The sequence below is a fragment of the Podarcis vaucheri genome (assembly GCF_965113315.1).
Source record: "Podarcis vaucheri genome assembly, chromosome: 6".
Taxonomy (NCBI): Eukaryota; Metazoa; Chordata; class Lepidosauria; order Squamata; family Lacertidae; genus Podarcis; species Podarcis vaucheri.
The window spans coordinates 68,575,546-68,595,828 of NC_138764.1; positions in this window are offsets into that span (position 1 = coordinate 68,575,546).

Sequence of the window (20,283 nt, forward strand, 5' to 3'; positions counted from 1 at the left end):
GTTTATGTAACCTGAAGCATCTGAACCCAAGGTACCACTGTATAAGCCTGTTTCAATTTGTGCTACGGGGGAAAGCCAGAATAAAAAAGAAACAAACACACAAACAAGTCAATACATAAGTTGCAAATGTCCATTGAAACTGAAAATACAAAGAAAGGCTCATTTTATAAAACATGTACTTTGCTTCTGGAAAAGAAATAGGTTTAGAGGCCTGCCTTAACCTTGACTTCTCAGAACTTCTCTTTCTGTATTTGCAATATAAATGTTTTCTGTTATTCTGAACAAACATGTCTTTATTTTCTCAGTGCTTTTTTTTAGTATCTCATGGAACAAATGACCATACAAATGAAATCCTCTTATAGTATGCTGGGTTGCTTGCTGTTAGGTGCTAATATATTGCCATGGCTCATGATACCTTTATGCATCCAATAAAATGTATGAAATCCAGCACTTCATGTTCTGTTCCCATTAACAAACGGTGTGAGCCTTGTAGGTGGTTGCATAATTACTTGCTAAGGTTAAGAGGCCTCTTTCTTCTTTATGTTTTGACATTTCTATTCCAAAAAGTTGGATTTGATTTTGTAGGTGGCATGTGGGCAGCTTAAGAGTAGTTTTTTGGCAGCTTTGAAAGAGGCTAATGCATCTCAACTAAAAATTTAACAGTGATATAATGAAAACAACCAATTTCTAATAGTTAACTGGCTTTAAGATTTGCAGCAATTCACAGAAGAAACAGAGCAGTGAGGCTGAATGCACGAGAGATTCAGGTAGATATTTGGGACACTAACATTTCATGCTTTTTTAAAAAAGAAAACATGTATTTCCCTATTACTGACAAGATTTATGGGTAACAGGACTCCAATACAAACTTTTACTGCTCAAAAAATCTAATTTTGATAATGAGTTAGGGACCTTTACCTTGACATTCTTACCCTGTTAGTAATTAATAAGAAGGCATATTATGAACTGATGTCCTGCTTCTATACCCGCATAGTAAGTCTTTCTGATACTAGGTCAGTAAGTCAACTACTCACTATTGGTACATGGTCAGAATTTGATTTCTTTAGCCCCTTGCTCAGTCTGAGAAATTATCCTTTCTAACAGCTGGATGCCAATCCAGTCTTAGATTTCAGTGCTGATTCGCATCATCCATTCTTATGATTCCCACTTTTACTGAAAGTACACACAGTCACTTAATAGCATCAGGCTCCAGTTTCATATGGGAAAGAGGTGTGGCAGAAACAGATCTCTGCTCTAGCATAGCATCTCTGGATGGGACTCTTGCCATGGCCAAGGCCACTGGAGCTGCTGTCACCTCCTCCTCTTCTGTATTCTTGCAACTAATCAGGTGCCAGTGCAGTGTGACTTATGATGAACATGAGCCTGAACAACATTTGGTGGAAAGGCAACATTCAGGCATTTGCTAGATTCTGTTCTCCTTAGCTTCAGTAAAGAAGTGGCCTTATGAACTTGCAGACCACGGAAGGGAACCTCCGACCAAGGGCCAAATGCAGGCCTTCCAGCCTCCCTAACTGGTCCTTAGGACTCTCCCCATGCCACTTACCCTCCTGAGGAATACATCATACCCAACACGCTTTACACCCTCCTTGATAATTTTTTTGGCCTGGCTGGGATGCATCCTTACTTGCCTGAATAGAAGATCAAGAAGGATCTGTTGCTCGATCTCCCTTTTCCTCTTGCCCCGCCCACCACTGGCATGTGGCCCCCATAGGCTGTCCAGAAGGGATCGTGGCCCTCAGGGCTGAAAAAGCTTTTCCCACCCCCCAATTCAGATCCTGGGAATGATTTACACTGTGCTAATATTGTTTTTTGTGTTATATTTCTATCATGAAAGCTGCCTCGAAAGAATTGTATCCAGAAGGTGGCCTATACATATTTTTAAATATATATATATATATATGACATCATATTTTGGGGCTGGTATGTGTGTTTGAGAGTGCTAGTTACAGTGAGAGTTATAGTTGATGATGTTTCTATGCCTGAAATGCTTTCAAGTCTAGCACACTGAATAAGAATCCTCCTTTTATTCAAATAAAATCTTTTATGAAGGGAAAAAATGGTTCTATCAAAGTAAATACGCCCGGGGATGTTCCTGAATCAAACATCTCGCTTTGTCCTTGTGATGGGTAAGAGTTGAGAGCAGGGAAAGAGCAAGTTGTCAGAGTTATGAGAATCCCTGCAGTATAGCAAGAAAAAAGAGAGAGCTTAAGACATTTACAGCCAAGAGCCTGACTGCTTCTCCAATATTGCTTTTAATCGGGCGTGCAGGCACAGTGATAGGGTCTTTAATATGTGACAAACATCTGATCTGTTCTCCATTCTTCAGGCCTGTCCTGTTTCCTTTCTTGTTCCAGGGGGATGATTACAGAGCATTTTGTCAATAATCCAGCAAACCTTTTATACAGTAGATCAGTCGGAGGTTGTTTTGTCCTAACCAAACTCAGCATTATGGTCACTGGATGTCAAAGGGGTTTAAAATGCTCATTACATAATGTATAAGGGATAAGATTCCTGTAAGAACATAAGTAGGGCCATTTGGGACAACCAAGTAGCCGACCTAGAATAGCATCCTGTTCTCACTGTGGCCGACTAGATGCCCATGGGAAACATACACCTAGAACACAAGCACAACAGCAACTGGTATTCGGAAGTGTTACCAACTGTCTCTGTGGTCTTTACAAAAGCCCTCCTAGCATTCCTGATCAATGACAATAAATCTAAAAGCCGGTTTTGTGTCCTTGTTCCTGGTATTGGCACCACTGTCAAAATATTAAATATATAGTCTGCCCTACTATACAGATAAGGAAGAATGCAATCCCCAGCTATCTCTGACAGTGACATGTGCTCAAAGAGTGGAAACCATGGAATCAATAAGCCCATCTTTATTGTATTAACCCCTAATGAGGAAGATGAATTCATGAATTTTGCCCATTATTGTCCTACTACAGTCCTGTTCTGGTGCAAAACAGAAAATAAGGAAGGAGAGATTATAGGTATTTAGGGAGGCATTAACAGAGCTCAGAGAAGCAGCCCCCAGTCCTGCAATCACAGTAGTTCTGGATGAGGGAGGTATGGTTTTGGGGTGGGGCAGGCCTGGTAAGGGGCACATGGCACAGTCAGTTAGTGAATATGTTGTGTGCCAGCCCTCCCTCAAACCTGGGTTGTCCTATCAACCAGCTCTCGGGTATGTGGTTGCTACTGTTGAATGCCAGATCAGCTTTGAATAAGACCTCCTTCATCCATGTTTTGATTGTGGGTGAGGAGGCTGGTGTGTTCTGTATCACTGAGATCTGGGTGGGTGTGTCCACCTGTAAAGCTATCCTAAAACCATTAGACACTGCTTTTTTTCTAGGGATACTCAAGGGTACCAGCACTTTTTGAAAAAATAGAAGAAAAGCACTGCCATTAGCTATCCTACACCATATTATCAACAATTCAAAATTTGCCCATGAAACTGCACGGTGTGCAAGATTACAAGTTTTGGACTAAATATACATGCATTTTCCTACATGTGCAGTTGACAGAAGGACCTCTATCCATCAGCTCAATAGCTCTGACTCCTAGAGGACTTGAGAAGGGAGCTGAGCCCTGAACTCTTCTAAAATAAGAATTCATCACATAGGATGAGACATACTGAGTATTATTTTTAGCTATTAGTAGAGCCATTGGAAGCAGGCATGTGGCAAGAGTTCAGTTTTTTGTGTCGCAAACATGCGTCACATTGAACATGAAGTAACACAATTACCAAAGATAACGACCGTCTTTTATGTGACAGATGGGAGCCTATCAAAAGTTTGTGAAAGTTGATGCTCCTTATAAGGCCTTGTATAGTTTTGCTTGGGAAAGTCAGCCTGTATAAAACACCTGTTAAGGTGGTTCAGTGTTCCTTTCTCTCTGGATGCTGCCAATTGCTAAAACTTAAAAATGTATCTGAATAAGGCCCCATCTGCACTGTACATTCAAAGCAGTATCATACCACTTTAAACACACATGGTTTCTCCCAAAGAATCCTGGGAACTGCAGTTTGTTAAGGGTGCTGTGTGCTGTTAAAGGTAAAGGGACCCCTGACCATTAGGTCTAGTCATGACTGACTCTGGGGTTGCGGCGCTCATCTCACTTTATTGGCCAAGGGAGCCGGCATACAGCTTCCGGGTCATGTGGCCAATATGACTAAGCCACTTCTGGCGAACCAGAGCAGTGCACAGAAACGCCGTCTACCTTCCCTATTTATCTACTTGCACTTTGTGCTTTCGAACTGCTAGGTTGGCAGGAGGAGGGACCGAGCAACGGGAGCTCACCCTGTCGCGGGGATTCGAACCGCCAGCCTTCTGATCGGCAAGTCCTAGGCTCTGTGGTTTAACCCACAGCACCACTTGCCTCCCTCTGTGTGCTGTTGGGAGACCCCTATTCCCCACACAGAGCTGCAATTCTCAGAGTGGTTTAATAATTGATCCATCTTCTGAGGGAACTCTGGGGAGGCTGGTCCAAAAGAGGTGGAGGGTCAGAGTGGACAGTAAGATACCTGTTTGTGATCTAAGTCTCTCTCTACCCCCTAAGCAGGCACATAACTGCCACTGTTGTTTTCTGATTGATGCACTTATTGAACTTTATCTGATGGAATAATGCCCCCTCTGTAAATGGACAACACATACAATACTATTCCTAGCCAGCACATTTTAGGAGCTGATTTCAAAAAATGATTCAAAAATAAAAAGGAAACAATTTATCTCTGTGGTGCTCAAAAGCAATCAGAGTCAGCTCATGAGCTGTTGCCCTCCATTTCTTTGGAACAGAATAATACCCTCCAGACTGAAACTACACTATACATTCCAGACTGATCAATATATCCAGCTTCCTGGATCCATGTTATGTCCAAGGTAATATTTGAGCTTTCATGCGAGCTGATATTATGTATGATTGATGGAATGTTTATTGTTTTTAATCCATTTGGCTGCTTGTTTTATTGAATATTTTATTATTGTATATTATACTGAAAAGCTTTTATGTTTGAGCCACTTCGGTAGCCTCAGTTGGAAAGCTGGCTTAAAGTATATATCCAGAAAGATATAAAAAGAAATAAGCAGAATTGTAGTAAATTGTCATAATAGTGGGATTCAGACAACCCATATCAGCTGCTAAGAATCTCTACACAGATGCAGTGTGCCTGCTCGTGCCCTTACAATCCTAGACATATCTACTCACAAGTAATTCACATTGAGTTCAACAGAACTGTCTTCAAGGTAATATAGAGCAAGGATAGGGAACTTGTGGCTCTCCAGATGTTTTTGGACTTCATTTCTCATCAGCCCCAGCCAGCATAGTCAAGGGTCAGGGGATGATGTGAGTTGTAGTCCACAATATCTGGAGACCACAGGTTACCCTCCTCCTCCTGGAGAGTAGGATTGCAATGGTTTTGATTGCTTTCTTTCCTTGGTTTCATCCACAATACCTAAAGAGAGTCACATTAGTCCCAATGCTCTCATCACCTCTGAGCAGGGAATCAGAGGCTTTCACTAGCTATCATTGGATCATGCTAACTACTTGGAGCTCTCTGCAGGCAAAACCTATACTGTATGGGGCTTGGGCTTCCCCTTCCCACCTACTTGTCCATGGATTTCACCAAGTGGACAATAATGAACGTGACTACAGAATCTCTTCTGTGGTCATTATGCCTTGATCTTCTACAGTTGGTTCTCTACCATAGCGATCCTTGTCAAGCAATTTTACATCAAGTTATTTTGAGGGAGCAGAGGGTAGGTTTGAGCAAATCTGCCAATTTAACTTTCTCCCCATTTCTCTCTTTTTTTAAAATAAGTTCAGTTGTCTGAATTTCCACACTAGTTTGCCATTTAAAAAAGTCATCATGAATATTCACCAGCACTTTGGTGTGACTTTCTCTTAATATACACATTTTGTAGGCAATTTTTCCTACAAAACACATTTTTGCAAAGCAGCATCCCCCCAGAAATGCATTTTGTGTATTATTTTCACTAATATATGCATTTATATGTAGACTTTACCCTAGTAATGTGTTTATGTACGCATGACGTAGCTGGAAGTGCATTACAAAATTCAGAGAAGTGAACATTTCAAAGGATGGCTGGGTCCCGATTGCATAGTGTTTCAGACAGTGCAAATTAGGTAAAGTCACCATAAATTGTTAACTGAATTTAATTTCCTCTCAGCAGAGGTGATAGCTGGTGTACTACAAAGCAGCTTGCACACTACTTGGGTCTATGTGATGGCTTTCTGCCATTTGATTTGTCCTGTTGGCCAACCCTTCAGAATGTGCACATTTTAAAAAAATTCTAACAAATATTCAAGGATGTGCACACCCTTGGAGATCAGGAAGATGGTCAATTTTTGAACTAAGCACCAAATACAAGATTTGGAAAGCTTCACAGCCTTGAAAGCAAAGAAGTGGTGCAATCCATGATTCCAATGTGGAATGAAGAAGAGCAAAGCTATGCCTTCTTTTTGTAGTGTTTGTAGGTTTCCCCACTGCTCCTTGGGACTCTAAGAGGCCTTGTATCACCCTAGTTCACCCAAAATAATGTGGGCCAGAAAAAGGGACACTTCTACTGCCAAATCCAGGAGGAAATGATTCTGGATATACCAGCCAGGTGTTCATATAGTAGAATAGGATGGCTATCCTGAGAATTCCCCATTGAGTCTTGAGTCAAGAAGACTTGTGGAGCCTGAGCTATGCAGCTTCCATATCCCTTGTTTTTATCCTTTCTTGCCTCCTGGAAGCATGCTCCCTCCAATCAGTACATATTTAAATAGGGGTACTTGGCTGAGTTGCAGTGCTAATAATATTAACAAAATACAGCCAGCTATATTAAACTGTTGCCACCTAATGGTTGAATCATCAAAAAGAATTGTTTCATTCCCGAAAAACTACTTAGCACGGTCTCCATTTTGAACTCAGTTTCATATGCATGGATTCGATATGCAAGAAATCTTGAAGCTTTTAGATGCTATTATACTGACACATACTATAAATACAAAGAAAAATGTCCTAATAAACTTGGAGGGAAATAGCCAGTTCAATTGTTTTTCCTAAGCTATTATCTTAAAAGCAGATTCAGACATAAATATACTATCCAAACCAAAATGGAAGTCTATGTTTGCAGTAATTGCACCCCAATAAAAATTATATATGTGTGTGTGTGTGTATTCCTTATTCAGCCCTTACAGTTCTCCTTATATCAATCTTTTACATTCCCTATATTATTCAGTTGAATATTTAATAGTTCTTTCAGGTACAGATTCACTAACCACATTATTGACTCTGCAGAAAAAGTGCACACACACCCAAATGGGTTAAAGAGATTTGTGCCTGCCTTGGACAGAAACAGTGACATATCCCTCTAGACTCCTTGCTTGGAAAACACAATTAAGTGAACTAGAGTGGGGCCTCTGGAAAGAAAATTGGCTGGATAGAAACGTGCAGAATCCAGACATTCAATGGGCAAAAATCAATCGTTCCCATCCCATTGGGATATGACACTTTGGGGGAAAGTTTGCTTTTCTATCACTCCACTGTGTAGAGATATATGTGTACAGTAATTCCTAAGCCAATCAATACACATCTCAGAATGAAAGATTGAAGCCGTCAAATGCAGAAACATCCCAGAGATGAGAAATGCCCAGGCAGGTTTTTCTTGGCCAGCTGTCAGTTCTCATCCCCTGACTCCTTATTCTGACAAACTGTGGCTTTGCTATACAGTATTTAAAGTGGACACAGGCTTGCTATAATGTTTTGCCAGACCAGATGTGGCCACGAACTGCATCTAAAGAATGGTGTTTCCTTAATGCCTGATGGCTCAGAATTGAACTGATGACCCCAACTTAGCTATGCCTTCCTTGTTACAAGATCAATTCCAATGTCACAGATTTGATGTTTAGTTAATTGCTTGATAGGTTTTCTTTTTTATTTTGCAAGGCTTAAAATTAAAATTGCAGTAAGCTATAGGACAGGCAAAATAAATGAACCAGCCAAAGGGTAATATAAAATATCTAAATAAAAAGTAATGTAATGATCACAGGAAAGGAACTTTTCAGCCCAGTCCTGCTATATACACTCCAAATATACTGATTTTGTATGCATACCCCAAGCTGGATGGGGAATCACATTTTCAAATGGGTGGCATAGGGCCTCTGCGATTAGCCAGCTGGTAGCTAATTGTCCTTTTGAAGTGGTGGCTGGTGCCCATTGGGCAGACGTTAGGGAGGCCAACAGTAGGTGGAGCCAGAGACAATGACAAGCAGAGATGATGGAATGATAGAGAGAACTAATTCCAGGTTTGTCTCCATTGTCCTTCCTGCTGAGTTGTACAAAGGCAAAACTGAGGCTAAAGAGGAGGAAACTGATAACCAAGGCACCCCCTAGACTGGTTGTAAGAAGGCAGATAGGAGATAACTTGAGGCAGGCAGAAGTTAGGGGCAGTGTGCCATTTGCCCTAATAAACCAGCTTCTACTGGTCTATTAGCTTTGAAAAAGCTGGAAGGCAATCAGTTGTTCAGGAAGGAAGGAATGTGTTATGCCTGGGCGATATATCAATATGAGGAACAGACTGTGATGTCAGCTTCACTCAGTGGAATATCGCTGGTGAAACCGCCACCGCTCCAGAGTCCCTCTGCTACCAACTTCCTTCGGCGAGTGTTGCTAGCACAGGGACTCAGGAGTTGTGCGGTTTCATCAGTGATATACCACTATGTAAAACCACCACCCCACTCTGCCCTCATACTGCATCAGCGAGGTGCCGATACAGCTTGTCCCATAGTACAAGCTGAGATGAATTACACCCTGATGCTGTGTGCTGAACTGAGGAAGTGGGGCAAAAGTGAAGCATCTATATGGTGCTTCTCAAGCATTATATTTTAGTATTTCTTGCTTTTTACCATCAAACTGGTATTGGCTGCCCATTTTAAAGGAACGCACATCACCAAGAAATAGCACAAGACACTCATACAATGATCAAAGGCAAAACTGTAAGTCATTTCTTTCCCTTGCAAATGTTTCATCAAATTAGCCCCAAATCCTATAGCTTCTTATCTCTTCTTCTTGTGCCCTAGAACCATCTTTCATCTGCCGAAGATCCTAGTTTCTGCAGACTCTCCCATTGGTAAGCTCTTTCTTAAGGGTTTGGACTCTCATCCAAAGGATATATTCATCTAGCCATATTTATATGTTATGAAGCATCAGCTTTATATATTTATATTTGAGAAAATCAATTATACCATATCAATGTGCCTCATGCCTTTTCGGCCACCAACTTTTATCCTTCCAGATCAGATGTGCCAGATCAGGAAAAAAAAAAATCATTCTGAAGGTTAAAACCTTGTCTTTTCTCTTTCCCCTCATCATCTTTTATGAAATTAAAGGAATAATTTGTTCTCGCCCCCCGCCCCACCCCCCGTGAGTTGACGCCCTGGAATCTGGAAAGTCACCACTAAGGATGGGAACATTGCCAAGGGAATATATATACACATTCACACTGACATTATATAACTTTTCTCCTCTGCTAAATGTTAGGGAAACATAAAACAGAGAGCATAGTGAGAAACTGCTGCATTGGCATGAAAAGAAGTTTTGTGTGCGTGCTTAAGTGGTGGATAAAACAGTAAGTTGATGGCATTTTAGGGGCAGTTCTTTCAGATATATATATATGAATTATCCAGTCTTATGCTTAGATGAAAATATTCTTTTTCAAAAGGGGGGGGGGGGTGGAATCCCAGGGCGGTCTTTCACCATCCACAGAGAGAAGTCAACCATTCAGCCATAATGGCATTATTAAGCAAGGAACATTCCAAGCTTAAAATGCTCTGCTTGAAGCATACTTTTAGTGAACTAGAGGCAATGATAATGAGTCAAAGAAATACATGGAAACTAGAAACTTCAGAAAATGAGGCATACAAAGAGATACATAGTCTATGTGTGCTCAATGTGTGCATTAGTGGCACTAAGAAATAGGAATATCTCTGAAGTCTGGATTCTTTCCCTCAATCTTTTTATAATGGGGTTAGTACCATAGCATTGAAGTTATTTGCAGCTCATCTGCAACCATATTTTGATACACTATTTTCTGACTCCAACTTTCAGAATCAGAGCCATCTGTTAGCTGGAGAGAAGAAATACGAAGTTATAGATACCTGAGCCCTTCCATGTCATTAGCTGGAAATCTTTTTTTAGCTAAAGAAGAACAGGATGCAGGGCCAGAGGACCATTGGCTTAATGCAGCAGGCTTGTTTTATGTTCTTAGGAAGCGGCAAAGATGGAAGAAGCATTTTCACAACTGTGGGAATAACCTCAGGGGCAAATGAGACGTCAAATGTAAGGCTGGCTATTTTTTGCCACGAGGCAAAAGAGAGAAGCTCCTGTTGTCAACCTTTCAGGCCTGTCAAGCTAGAGTGGCTGTCATGGGCACCACATGCACACTGCAACTATTCCCATACCACCACATACACACACTGTCTGCCCCCCACCCGCCAGCAATTAGGCTTGAAAAAAGTATTTTCACTTCCCCACCCCAAATCTAATGAGAGGTGATCTTCTTAGCTGATACAGCTGGGGAGGTAAGATTTAACTTTTGCTTCCAGGCTGCAATATTCAGGAAGACTCCCAGCCTCGCACAACAATTAGGCTTGAAAAGAAAGCTTTCTGCTGGAGTATTTTTTCAAAATAAAATAATAAAAAATGAGGATAAGAAGCAGTTCGCTTTTTATTTTATTCTCTTGGAGTGCATCAAAGTTATGAATCTGAGCAATCCATTTGGAACTTCCCAAGGGGCTGAGTTGTGAGGACAAAGATCTATGCATGACTGGATAGTACAAAGCTAGAGAGTTAAGGTCACAGCTTGGGCCAACTTTATCATTTTCCCATGACATGAGAGCTTCTTGAATTCAAGACTCTTCTTCCACCAAATGCAAGAACTGCAAATGATGGGATACATTCTGTGCAAATCATGGGGTGCATGTGTATGTCTCCGTGTGTTTGCTTCTCACGTACTGAAGCCAATGTGCGAAAAGCAGCCAACACATATGCTTAAATATATGCAATTGATTCAACACAGATACAAAAGGCATGCCCTTATGTAATGATGGTGACTTAGAGATGGTGACTCAAGGAAAGTGATCCATGATGAGTGTTTGTATCTCATGAGGTTCATGAGGAACACCAGGCAAGGAGCAGAAGACCAGAGCAATGGACATTCTATAAGATGACTGTAATTTCCTGGGTTAAAATTAAATTCCTTTGGTTGCATGAAAAGTCTCATGCTTCATTTTCATGGTTTACAGCATTAACTATTACACTACATATGAACATCCCTCTATCACATCCATCAGTTTTACCAGCCATTGAACTATGCTCCCAGGCTAACTAGATACTTAATACACCCCAATTGTTATATGTTGGATGTATACAATGAATACAGTTGGCTTCAGTGGGCCTTGCACAGCCAAAAGTGGATGAAGAAGCTGCCTCTTCGTGTCCAAAAGTCTTTTCATGAAAGGATTGCTTTGATCTTGAATCAAATCTACATGTGAAGGGAGCCCAAAGGGCAGAACTGCTTAATTTGCCTTAGTTTGGATTCTCCTCCTTCTAAGGATAATAAATACAGACATAGCAAAGAAAAGACACATATAAATTGCTGGCATCAAAGAGTCCCTCTTTAATGCCATTCAGATAATGTCATAGCACTCGGTCTTCCTAAATTTAAATTATTAGCAATGACCAAGCTCTGCTCCCTCTTGATGCATCACTTAACCCCATAATCAGAAAATCTATTCCATTCTCTGCCTTAGATTGATGATGTCACATTACACTTGTTTTTTTCCACCAGACAGAGCAATCATGCTAGAGTGAACCAATCCTGAATGTGGCGGCAAAATGCCTATAAAGGGTGTGATTAATATCGCCGATTCCTTGGTTAAGCCACATACTGCATTTCAGAGCCTACTTTATTTCGGATGCATTAAGATGTCACTAATGGATATTTCCCCCACAGAATGATTTTGTTCTTATCCTTAATAGGATAGCTCACTGCAGATGCTCAAAGGTGTGTGTTTTTTCTTTCTTTTTCAAACTATAAGCGATCTCCCACTTTTATGCATGTATCTTCTTTACAATAAGAAATGACACAGAACAAACAAAAGGAATCAATGCTTTCACACCCTCCGGTTGTACAAATATAAAGTACTTGCTTTTTTTCACTAAAGCTGCAACTAGGAAAAATTAGCTTTATGTGGTAAGGAGGTTTGAAGAGCAACACTCCTTCCTTGTAAAATGTGTACAGCCTGTGAATACTTTGTGACTGCCACATCTGTTGGGTCTCAATGGGGAGAGGGGCAGATCAACATCAAAAGTACACATATTGCAAGCAATAGGTCAGTATCTTATTTGGACAATGAATTGCAGACAGTGGTTCTTTCAGCGTTGTCTTGCTTTCCCATCTCTCCTCAAACTGTGGTATGCTTCAGAACTAAACACCCAGTGTCATAGTCCTGAGTATCGTTAGCCTCTCATTTTGGATTTGTAGGCCCAATCTCAAGTCTCCTCTCAAGCTGTGTTCTTTGTTTGCTCCTCCTCCTTGGTTCTTTCTTCCAAGTTCCACTTACACCAAAACGCACCTTCTCTCCACTTGCCTGGGTACATTCTGATGCTGACTTCCCTTTTCTCTGATCCTCCTGTTCTTCCGTTGCCTTTTCTTGGTTCCTCCCAAATATCCTCCTCCATTATTCTCGCAATTCTCTGTCCTCTGTCCTCTTTTCCTTTCTCAGCTGGCCTCTTCCCTTCTCTGTTTCCACAGTCCTCTCTCTATAAAATCACAAGGCCACCAGAAACTGGCAGTTCATATTTCATCCCCCATTAGGGTCCTAAATCTCCAATTGCATTGTGCATAAATGGATAAATGGTTTTAACAACATTGGCTTCATATGGTTACTTTTGGTGCACCAGCTACAATGGAGCCAGTTCCAGCCCCAGGGCCACGTGTGAAGGCTCAAAGCCTTGCAGATGTAAACAACATACAGTACATGCAAGATTTCAGCCCTGAATTCAGTGTGTTGAGATGAGATTTTAATATACCCATATGGATGCACAAGGGGAAGAGAGGGCAGACTGTTTCATCAGGCAAGCAGAAATTCTTGTTCTGATAAAAATATGTGCTTAGAGCTACATTGAATTCCTCTCTCTGCTCCCAACTTATCATACTTTTCCTTGACTCCACCTGCCTTGTTTGGAGAACTGAATTTTTTGAAATCAGCAGGTGATTGTTGCCATTCCCATATTTGAGGGAGCCATGAGACTTTTCTGTCCCTGGATGAGCTTAGAATCCTCCGACACCTTTTTATTAAAATAATTATCTATCATTCCCTAGAACAAAATGGCTGGATCTCACTTTAATGCACTACAGTTCTGCAAAAAGGGTTAAAGGTCTCCAGACAAGTTACTGGAATTGCTTGAAAGGTATTTTCAAAGCACTGAATGAGTTGTCACCCATGGAGCTTGCCTTCTGCTAAATCCAAAAGAAGCTCAACAGAATTGGTGGGAGACAAAATTAACTCAGCACCATCCAATATACCAACCACTGAGTACATCTTCTTAAAGATAGTTAAGGATTTTCCTGGTAGGCTGCAGAAGAGGTAAAATAAAGGAAGCAGGGAGGGACATAAAATGCCTTGCTAACAAACAGAACAGAACTACCATAACAAACTATTCTGCTGAATAAATGTTTATTTTCCCCTGAGACCCAAAAAAGTATTTTGTGGAAACCAGTTTTAATTTGCTTTGGAAAAGTAAAATCACAATTTAATCCCCAGAAGCCCAAAATCAAAGAAATTATAATAAAAGAAAGTGTAATTTTATGTTAACTATGATGATGAAGGCTGCTCCAAGCTGCCAAAGTACAGTCTGAAACTTGGTGAACTCATCTTCAAGAGTATCCGATCCATACATGACATAGATTTTGCACATATGCCACAGTTAATCATGTGTACAAGCCCTTTTACTGTTACTGGTGTATCTGTCTCATGGATAGTAGGTAGAAGGCAGCTGTGCTTAATTTATATTGTAGATTGAGTGACAATTTTCCTGTGAAAAAGGGCCCACTGTACAGAAGACAATCAGGTTCTGTTTTGCTGCGAGTGGCTATAAATCAGTCATGGAACCAGATTTATTGACAACATGTGCATTTATCTATGCAAGTAAAGATCTATTGAGTATTCCACAAATTCTGAGAAAAATGTTCTGAAAATCTAGGTGTCAGACATTCAGGAATGTATGGACTATTCATTATTATTCCATATTTTAAAGTAGCTGATAGGGAGGTGACTTTCTCTCCTATAACATTTATTTACATAAAATGGAAGTATGAATATAAATAGGCATGGGATTAATATATGCATGTTTATAAAGGCCTGAAATAACAAGATTTGACATTGTTGAGCTAAATGGAATCTCCTTTCTGCCGTGCTCTCAGTGGTCGACACTAGGTTTCTGAAACCACTGAATATTCCAGTTCAAACATCTGTGGGACTGAATGTTAAATCCAGGATACTTTCCATAAGCTCTCGTTCTTTATCTTAACTGAGTATCCCTAGGCAGTGAAATTTCATGCTAATGAATCCAGTTGTTGGGTTGGGAACCTCCATTTGCATCACATATCTTACAGGTTTCCATATATGTGTGGCAGCCTGCTTGAGCGAATAACATTATGCAAAAGCAGCGATAGCTATGACACCAAATATTATTTTTTAATCAGCTTGGAAGCCCTGTGTTCACCCCATTCCCCACTTTCATTGTCACTCTCACCCAGCATTTCTATTCTAATGCATTCATTTTGAGAAGATAAATTTCCAATGGGTAATATCCATCATTGGAAGGACTGAAATGCACTCTAACAATGCAAACATTAAAGCAGAGCAAAGATCATTGGTCCGGCAATTTTTCACGTGTGTCTCTGTTTCATATAGATTGATGATGCTACTGCATTTATCAGCTAGATTCCTGTCGTACGTGGAGGCTGTTTTACAGCTCCCGACTTAACCTTGCTAGCATTGCTGTATCACAATATCTTGAGTATCCCTTAACACTTTTTATAGGGCTCTTTCAACAGCGCAGTGTGTAATGACATTCCAAACTCATATGAACATTTATATGAATTCTATCTTTCTGCATTCCCTGTGCAGGAGGGAAAAAGAACTGTTTTCTTTATTATTCCCCCCCTCCTTTTTATTTTTTAAAAAAGCAATCTTGGTTATAAAGTCTGACTCAAATCAGCAGTGACCTTTGTTCAACAGTTACTGAGTTATAACATACACACACCCACACACCGTCCATTTAGATATTGGTAGGGGAAAGAAAGTTTATTGATTTTCTTAGTTTGTTAAACCCCTTGGGCTTTTTACAGGTATTTGTCTTTGCAGGGAGGGATGGTGCAAAATGGGTGAGTTTATTCTTTATTCCCAGATAAAATTAAAATTCTGGTGCAAAATTGATGAGGCGCCTGTTCGATGCAACATTGAATTTTGCTGGCTCAGTCAGTCTCTTGGATAGCAGACAGAACGTTTGTTTAAATTAAAGCATTGCTTGTCCAATCTCCCCAGAATATAAAAAGGGGGGGGGAACCCACCTTTACAGAAGGAAATCAAGCTTTTTAACTCTTCATTGTAAGTGGGAATACAATGTCAAGGACAAATTCACTGCCTCTTTGTATGTACATTTGTTGAGAAATGGGAACAAATAAATGAGCTGTTTTGAAATTCAATAACAAATCTTGAAAACAGTTACCAGAGATCTCTTTTGTCCTGGCTCCTCGAGCCCTTTCTTATCTTGGAGGTGTTTCATGTTTTCTACTCCTAATGGATTAGATGTAAAATCTCTTCTATCCCCATTCCTTCCATTTACGTCCCATGTAAAGTGTCCAGGGCTGTGGAGGCTCAGAGAATGAGATCTTTGTGAATTTCCACACTTCACTGACAAATGTGTGGATTGGAACTTAGCTATTCAACAAATTTTGCACCTTTTTAGAATGTTGCAATGTCATTCATGACAGTTTAAAGATTTCCAAATATGCAGCTAAACATTACTTTGAGTAGATCTTTTAAACAGAAAAAAAACACAAATTAGTGCAGAATGAAATTACCGGTAAATAGAACTGTAGGTTTTTAAAAATGCGAAAGTGACATGGGATGGAAATACAGTAGAGTCACCTAGCCCTTTCCTGGTTGCAATTTATTTTATTTTATTTTATTTTAAACAGAGTTGGATATATTGCTTTGATGTGAAACATTGATAAATATTTTGAAGCAGATTGTTTTGCCTGTTGCTTACCACAGAACTGGATCAAAATCTCCAAATATAATACAGAATATTTAGTGTGCCAAATTTTCAGTTTCCAGATTGATGCTGCTCTACAAATACTTTCTGCACCAATAACTACCACATGGTACTATAGCACAGTAACCCAAACTATTTCCTTTTCCTTGTTTGCAGTGGCAAATATTGGGAGTCTCTGGTATGTGCATGTCCTCATTGTCCTATTTTCTGCCAAGTCTTAATGATTATAAAGTATATTCTGCCATTTGAATGCTAATACAGTGGTACCTCGGGTTACAGACGCTTCAGGTTACAGACTCCGCTAACCCAGAAATAGTACCTCAGGTTAAGAACTTTGTTTCAGGATGAGAACAGAAATCATGCGGCGGCGGCAGCACGGTGGCAGCGGCAGCGGCAGCGGGAGGCCCTGTTAGCTAAAGTGGTATCTCAGGTTAAGAACAAACCTCCAGAATGAATTAAGTTTTTAACCTGAGGTACCAGTGTAAATCCTGTAGTGATGTAGTGTAGCCAGAGAAAGTTCATTCTAAATGTTTCAATTTAGCTAAATCTAGCTAAAGGTAGGGACGCGGGTGGCACTTTGGGTTAAACCACAGAGCCTAGGACTTGCCGTTCAGAAGATCGGCGGTTCGAATCCCCGTGATGGGGTGAGCTCCAGTTGCTCGGTCCCTGCTCCTGCCAACCTAGCAATTCAAAAGCACTTCAAAGTGCAAGTAGATAAATAGGTACCGCTTCAGTGGGAAGGTAAACGGCGTTTCCGTGCACTGCTCTGGTTCACCAGAAGTGGCTTAGTCATGCTGCTCACATGACCCGGAAGCTGTACGCTGGCTCCCTCAGCCAATAAAGCGGAATGAGCGCCGCAACCTGAGAGTCGGTCACGACTGGACATAATGGTCAGGGGTCCCTTTACGTTTACCTTTAGTTAAAGGTAGATTTCATGTATATTAAAAAAACCATACCTAACTTAAAAAATAAAGCTACGATTTAAAGCCAAGAGATAAAAAATTACCTTCTCCACTAAACTTAGCATTTTATAATCCAAAAACTCCACCCACACCAGACATTTAAAGCATGTGGCTTTCTCCTAAGAATCCCTGGGAACTAAAGTTTACCTCATAGAGCTGCAATTCCCAGCACCCTTAACAATGTACAGTTCATGTACTTCTTCACTGCAGGAAAGCACTGATGGTCACCAACTTGGATGGCTTTAAAAGAGGATTCGTTCAATTCATGGAGGATAAGTCAGTGGCTACCAACTATTATGGAGGCTATACTCGGCCTCCAGGGACTATCCAAGGTTCATGGGCGTAGGAAGGGAGGTGGGGGTGGTCTGCCCTGGGTGTCACCCTGGGGTTGTATGTGACACAACCCTGGCCTGGCGCAATTGCCACCATGCTAGGTCGCACTCCCGGCCAGGACGTGATCGCCAACGCGCCAGATTGCACCCCCTGGCCGGGCGCGATCGCCGCTGTGTGGATCACCCCACCCCTGGGTGCATAGCACCACTCCAGGTGCCCAAGAAGCTAGCTCCACCGCTCCCAAGGTTGGGGACAGTATGCTTCTGAATAGCAATTGTTTGAAACTACAGAAGGGGAGAGTGCACTTCTGCTCATGTCCTGCTTACAGATTTCCAGGAGGCATCTGGTTGGCCATTATAGGATGCTGGATTAGGGCCACATTCACAATATACATTTAAAGCAGTTTAAAGCAGTCATGGCTTCTCCAAAAAGTTATGGGAGCTGTAGTTTGTTAAGGGTGCTGAGAACTGGTAGGAGACCCTTCTTCTGCTCAGAGAGCAACAATTCCCAGAATTCCCTGGGATTGGTTGTTAAACCACTCTTGGAATTTTAGCTTTGTGAGGAGAATAGGGGCCTCCTGACAACTCTTAGCAACTTTAATAAATGGCCAGTATTTTGTGGGGAGGGCAGAGCCATGACTGTTAAATGTATTGTGTGAATGGGGGCATTGGTCTGATCCAGCAGGGTCTTATTCTGCTCATATGTTCTTACTAATGAAAATCTGTGTTTCCCCCAGTCTTAGAAAGAAACATCTCTCCCTCTTTTTATGTAAAAATTTGCAGGCTTCCATTTGTTCTAATTGCCTTGGAATGGAATCTGATGGGAAGATTAACAGTCAAAGAGATATATGAGGTAAGCACAAATACATTCAATAGATTTGACAGTGTACACAGAAGCAAACATTTCTCATTGTTTATTTACCTGGATGTTCACCATTTGAGCAAGGGTTGCCAAAGGCAGGATAATTTATTGAGAGCTTAGCAAATAAAGCGTGATTTGAATCTGTCAGAGACAACCTTTGGAACAGAGTAGAGCTACATAAAGAGTCCTAAGATGCCAAGTACTGGCTTGACTCTCTCCAGTTACAGCAGCGCCAGAAAAAGAGTGTGTCTCATGAGTTGGAAATGCAAAATGGTACGTTGGCAAGGGAAAGAATGCACATTTCAGACACGGATGTCCTCTTGTCTGCTCTTTCTTTCAGCCCTCGCTAGATCTGGTACATGATCTGAATTTTATCAGGTAGAATGTATAACTACAGGATAAATATTATCCATTTTATTGTGGCAATAGGAGCTACCCTTTGCATGAGTTGTCTGGGCGAAGCAACACTTTACCTCAGGAATGTAGGAATTTAGGAAGCTGCCCCGTGCTTTAATAATCTAGCTCAGTATTGCCTATATTGTGCAGGAGTAGTAGTTCTCCATGGCTTCAGGCACGAGTCTTTCCCAGCTCTACTTGGAGATACTGAGGATTGAACTTGGAACCTTCTGCATTCCAAGCTTCTGTTCTACCACTGAGCTGCAGCCATCCTCAACTTGGAGGCGCCATTTAGGATGCCAATATATAGCACACCATATTGTTACATAATGAATGTGAAGCAAAAAAGGACATGATGGCTATGAGTCTTCCTATGTTTTTTCAAGCATGTCACCAGAAGAGGCCTTTAGAAAGAATGTTCTGTCTTCTGTGCAGGAAGTATTTTGTGTCCCAGTTAAAAGTGATACATTTTCTGAGAAGGTCAAGTGTGCATTCAGCGGCTGTCATTATGAGAAGTTAGGAGCAAGCTATTACTTTCCTCTGGGATGGTCCGAGGTATAGGCTTTTTACAAGCTGCAGAAAAGAACTCTCTTTTATCTCTTTCCCTACTTTGACCATACAGGAAACACAGCAAATTATGATGTTCAGGACATGAAAACACATCAGTTATGTTTTCAAACAAACTAGAAAATAGAGACAGCAGAATGTTTCTTGAAAATCCATAGCATTTCCAAGACAAGTATGGTTTTCAAGAAATCAATACATATTAAATTAGCTCGGCTTCAGTTTTGACCCAGTATTTCAGACTTCACCAGTTTAGGTAGATTAAAATGGTGATGTTGTATCATTCTCAAAGTTGGGGTTAAGCAATTGATCTACTGAAAGAACATGGATTATGGAATACAAATGGGTGGAATGATTCAGACTTAAGTGAGGAATATTTGACTCCATCTCTGCTTCATTGCACAGCTATGTTTCTTTGTGGTTTGGGTGCCATGGTTTTAAGAGAAGAGTATTTATTTGTTGCATTTATTTGGTGGGTTTTGTTGTAAAAGACGCTCCTCAAAAAGTGAAGAAGACTTTTGGCAAACAGAAGCATCCTCCAGGCTGACTGGAGAGCAGCTGCTAATCTGCACATTTTAGTTCAAAGCAATACATATTTTCGTGAGCATGGAAGAGGCCAAGCTACAGCTGGTGGACCAGTTGCATTAATTCCTCAATACACTTATTGTAGAGTTGCTACTACTAAATTTGTAGTTTGAGAGTGAGCCTGGATCCATCTTTGTCAGTGGAGGCTTGGGTAAATTCAGTAGCTAGTAGCAGTTATGGCCATTATTGGGCAAGAATAGCCTGATCAAGGTGATT